The following is a 5,529-nucleotide window of genomic DNA, read 5'->3' as shown; positions in this document are numbered from 1 at the left end:
ACTGTATGCGCTCAGAAATTTTCAACAAATGAATTCGAAAACCGACACTCGTGAATTGTACTTAACAACAAAATTAAAGAAGATTAAGTAGAAATAACCTGTGCTGCTTCATGGACTTTAAAATAAAGAAATGAGAAAAAAAAAAACAGATGATAGAAGAACGTAAGGGACAAAAGGAAAGAACCACAGAAGGGCCATCCAAAAAAAAAAGTAATTAAACCAAATTTACTGAAAAACCAGACTTTCTTCAAGTTACTTGAAGACTTTGTACAAATAACTTATAGCTATCTCGATCCATGTTTCCTCTTTACTACTCTGAGTCTCTCCTGGATGTCTGACTTCCTCATTCTCTTTAAAGGAGACCCCAGACATCCTGTGGAGGAAACTCATTTCAGCCACTAGACGAGTGCAGGACTGTATATCAACTAGTAAACCGAGAGCCAGCCTTATGTTTAAATATGGTGTTCTCTATGAACAAATTCATTCATTCTTTTGTGTTCATCAAGGTTTAAACCTTGATGAACATAGAAGTTCAAAAACAAAAACACTGCTTATGTTCACCTGCAAATCATCTGGTGCATGAGGCAGAACTGAAGATGAGCCAGTTTTCATCTTCTGACAAATGGACCAACATCCATCGTTTAAAAGTGGTTTTCTTTTTGAAAATAAATAACATTCAGCATGCCTTTTTATTAGAGTGTAGATACAAATAGATGAATCGTTTTCAAGATTGATACTGATGATCTTATTAGAAATTGCTTTAAAACCCAAATCTGCCAGGGATTTGACCTAATTCTTCTAGCCTTGAATGAATCCGGACATAAACAACTTCAGGTGCGTAGTAGTGAATAACTATCGCCAGCAGGGGGCGACAAATACCTATTTTCATTCAACGAAATGTGACATTAGGTTATTTGTGTGAGCTAATCAGGTTGCGTCATTAAACTCAGTTTAAAAATATATATATTAAATGGTATGCCTATTTATAACTTCGACTTTGAATATATTTTACCTTCTATCTCGTTTACTGCGCAGTCAGGAAGGTTGAAAAGCAGAGTCTCGCACCCTGTAAACAGACTCTATTTCGCACAAGTGCAGGTGTGTAAATAGCGACGCCGACTCCAATATTTGTTTTCGGCTTGTGTCGTTGTAATGCAAACTTGAACTGGGTTTGTGTTTGACAGAGAGATGGAGAAGAGACGTGGAGGTAACAGTGCCAGAGAGAGCGAGAGCGCGACAGAGAAATTGGGGGAGAGAGAGAGAGAGAGAGAGAGAGAGAGAGAGAGAGAGAGAGAGAGAGAGAGAGAGAGAGAGAGAGAGAGAGAGAGAGAGAGAGAGAGAGAGAGAGAGAGAGAGAGAGAGAGAGAGAGATGGGATTGTTGATTGAGAAGATTACCGACGCTTAAGCACCTCACCCCGTCTCTTCGCATCACCTGCTCCGGGACCTACGTATGGACTAGCAGACGCTCCCTCTGATTTCTGCCGGAGGATGTGGTGCTCTGAAACCCCCAGGTGATATGGATTAACTGGCTTCTTCGCTGTCTGAGGAAGGTGCGGCTCTTTTGCGGCGACTCTCCAAGTTCTTCACCGTTACTAGGGCCGGTCGGGACGGTCCGCCCTGCGCTCAGGCGAGGATTATAGGACAGGAACAGCCGCTACTCGGTAAGGTCTTAAACCCTTGTTGTTATACAGCCAACTAGACCCACTAACCACAAGACAGAAAGTGCCTAAAATAGATTAGAATTGATCGCAATTGTGTTGGTTTTCTTTCAGCGCATCTCCGTAAGGGAAATGACAAAAAAAAAAAAAAAAAAACAGGGAGAGAATAAAAATTAAGAGAAAAGATTACAAATAAGCTTCCACCGTTGTTTTGCTGGGTCGCACGGTGGTTCAGGTGGTGGCAATGTTGCCTCGCAGCAAGAAGGTCCGAGGTTCGAATCCCGTCCGTTGAGTCTCTCTGTATAGAGTTGACATGCGTGGGTTCTCTCCGGGTACTCCAGCCATCTCCCACAGTCCAATAACATCAACAATAGTGCTTGTGTTTACGTGCATGGTGGCGTGTCTCTGTGTTTCCCTGTGAAGAACAGCCAACAAGGTAAATACCCCACCTCCTGCCCATTGACCACCGGAGACAGGCTCCAGCCTCCCAGTGAGCCTGCGAGGATAAACAGTAGATGTTGCTCTGCTTATCACAAATGTGATAATTAGGTATTTATTATGAGGTTTATCTGTGCATTAAATGAAAAAAAGCATCCACAAACCTCTTATGCAGAGCTAATAAATAAATAAATAAATGATCTTCAGTTTCCCTACCCCTACTCCTCCATGAGAGTCAGTGCAGCTTTAGGTGAGAGCTGCCAATCTTTCATAAACTTACCTCAGTCAAGTAAGCAACGATGGGTAACCAAAAAGTGCTATGTTGACTTTTTATACCCTGGAACTATCTGACCGATCAAACTATTCAGTTCAGTTTATATAGCACCAATTTGCAGCAAATTTCTTGAGACACTTTTCTTGAGACAACAGGTTCAATACATATTAATTTACATACAGTACATACAGGAGTCCTAAGTAAATGATACCAATTTATTCCAATTCAGTATAATCATATAGTCACATTTGAGTGCATTTTCCTAAATAAAAGAGAAAAAATTATCATTTGAGATCAACTGAAAACAGATATATTTTTTAGGTGGAGTTGAAAAAACTACAAAATGAGAATAAAGTCGAATTTCAGGTAGGAATTTGAAACTAAAGTACTGAAGTTGTATTTCACCTCCCTAGTATCTGACACTGACTTCATATTGATATTATCAATATTTTGAATTTATCCACCCACCTATAGTTTTAGACACTCAAAAGCGTATGGGCAAAACTACTCACTCCTTAAACAAATCTAAGTAAAAACTTACGTTTAGTCCTCGTGTAGCTCCTACAGGTTTCTGATGCACCTTAAACCAGCGGGGACACAAAGCAACCTTAGAAGCAGGTGACACAACAAAATCCCACGTTTGTACTCCAGAGACAGCTGCTGTCATTTAGTCCCGTCAACTCTGGCAAAATGAGAACACTCGCTACATCGTCTCTCCGAGGTGGCAATACCTAGTTTGTCTTAAGGGGTAAAACACACCTACCATGTAAAGAAAACATTACCGTGCTCACACATTATCCAATCAGCTTACTTCTCAATAATCATCTAGTCAAATAATCAAATCAAACTAGCCAGAGGAACTGCTGTGCATCACACAACATTATGGATGTATTAGTTCTTTTTTTGCCCCTCACAATTAGACTCACAAGAAGATAACTGAAAAATGGATAGTAAAGTAGAGAATTATTAAACTGGATTTTAACATCCATTAAAAGTGTCTTTATTAGATATAACATAGAACGGTGCAAACGAGCCTATAAACAAATGCCATGTGAGCATCCTGTCCAGTTAGCTATCACTACTGGTCCCTCGTCAACATCTTTATCCATTTCCTAACAATCGTAAGAACACAATTTTAACTTAATTATCAGGGGTCATAATGTTGTGCCTAATTGATCTATTTGTATGTAAAACACTAGAAGTCGTCATGAGGGTAGATCTACATCAGTCATTAGATACAAAGACACTCAGACTATCACTGGCGGCTCTCGCAGCAAGCGAGTCAGTCATTTCACTGTGTTCAACCACTGCTGAAGAATTGATGAACAGATTCATAGTACATACTCTGTGTGAAATGCGTTTTACTAATGCATCACTGCGCATGCTCACACACACACGCACACAAACACACACACACACACACACACACACACACACACACACACACACACACACACACACACACACACGCACACGCACACACACATCTACAAGCGCATGCATCTTACGATCGCATATTTTGCTCCATCATGCTGGAATACACTGCGTTGTTTCCACTGTGTCATGATAAGAAACGTGATCTCGTGCTCTGCGTGAATAGCTCGACTCCATCTGTACACTGACTGTATGTCCCAACCTCAGAGGAGGTTATTACCGTCCTGTACTTTGTGCAGGGATGTTAATGAAAACTGAGTCCTGACACTCAAGAGCTGAAACAGAAGAAGAGCGAGGCTGCACGGCTGCATTCTGACGGCCCTTCCTGCTCGGCTTTACTCATTTATGATGTTATTTTTAGGTCGGGCTACATTTTTGATGCTTCTTATTTGTCAAGTTTAATACTGAGACATAACTGGATGCTGTGTGCACGTCAGACTCTTTGTTTCTCTGCGCGCAAGCATTCTTGTGCTCACTCGTGGTAAAAATGCATTTTTGCATATTTTATCTGTCTTTCGGCAGCGTGTCGCCGTTCATGGTTAAACGTTTATATCTGTTACTGTATTAAAAGCTGTGGGACTCGTAGCATTAAAAGTAGCAACGACTTCCCCAGATTGGTTCTGCAATGTACTGAGATCGCCCCATAACTTTTTTTTTTACAAATTAGATTTGAAAGCTATGCTTTGTGAAATTGTTTTCAACGTTTTATCGTCATTTATGACGATCAGATATATCTGATCTTTCCCACAGCTTGTCAGACAAACAGTGAATCTGTAGAGAACTTTCTGTAATGAGGTCCAAAATATTTTAGATTGACCCTAATCTCTTATCAAGACAACATTTATAGTCAAGTTTGACTTCTATCTGCAATACCTGATTAAGGGCTTCCCTGACAGCAGCAAGGATAGTTCCAGAAGTGCTTTTCACTGATAAATGTTTAAAAATAAACTATACATCATTCCTGACTGAATGGAAACTTCTGATTTTACATCAGTAGGACAAATCAAGATATTAATTGGCATTAGAGGGAATCTGTGTAAAACTTTTATTAAAAAAATACACACGGCTTGATAACTGGAAATCCTCTTTTTAATATAATTCTTTTCAGGTGAGTCTTTGTTATGAATTCTGACACATATGTACAAACTGTGTTTGAAAGAAAAATCACAGCTATGGAGGAGTTACCTTTCAACTACTACAAATAAATTGTTTTGGGTAAAAACCATGTATTTAGATATGCAATCTGTTACAACCTCCGGACAAATAAGTTGACAGAGTCCCTGCAAATATGAAACAAGTTTTTATTAATTGTCTCAAAAGTTTCTATCAGAGAAAGGGGTCATTAGGTTGTACCAAATCTAAGAAACAAATAAAACAACATGGTCTAACAGAGATCTAGTTTGTGTGAAAACAAAGAATAACCCAGATATTCCTATCTAACAAAAAAAAAAAACTCACCAAAAAATTTACATGGGTAGGATCCACAAACTTACCTAGAGGGTTTAAGGAAAAATGGACTCCCCACAAACCTGCAAGCAGAAGAAAACACACCTGAGCAGCAATGCAGGTGTGCAGAACAGCCATCAGCGAGGAGGAGGAGAGGCCCAGTCTTCTTCTTCTGTGTAATGGCCAGTGGTGGAGAAAGTACTCAAAAAATGTACTTAAGTAAAAGTACAAATACACAGACACAAATGTACTCAAGTAAAAGTAAAACTACCACATTA

The 5,529-nt window shown here is 39.6% G+C and overlaps 1 protein-coding gene across 1 annotated transcript in view; it reads left to right on the top strand.

Annotated features, from left to right (window-relative positions):
- Positions 1–1,363: 1,363 nt before the first annotated feature.
- The window catches only part of frmpd1a (FERM and PDZ domain containing 1a), a 45,914-nt gene continuing 41,748 nt past the window's right edge, over positions 1,364–5,529 (top strand). Inside the window, exon 1 of the mRNA XM_008407312.2 lies at positions 1,364–1,662. The gene's annotated coding sequence lies outside the window, so the exon portion shown is untranslated. The remainder of the gene's footprint in view (positions 1,663–5,529) is intronic.

This window comes from Poecilia reticulata, linkage group LG1 (assembly GCF_000633615.1).
Source record: "Poecilia reticulata strain Guanapo linkage group LG1, Guppy_female_1.0+MT, whole genome shotgun sequence".
Classification (NCBI taxonomy): Eukaryota; Metazoa; Chordata; class Actinopteri; order Cyprinodontiformes; family Poeciliidae; genus Poecilia; species Poecilia reticulata.
The sequence above is the reverse complement of the archived record's forward strand: the minus strand, read 5'-3'. Positions and strand labels throughout refer to the sequence as shown.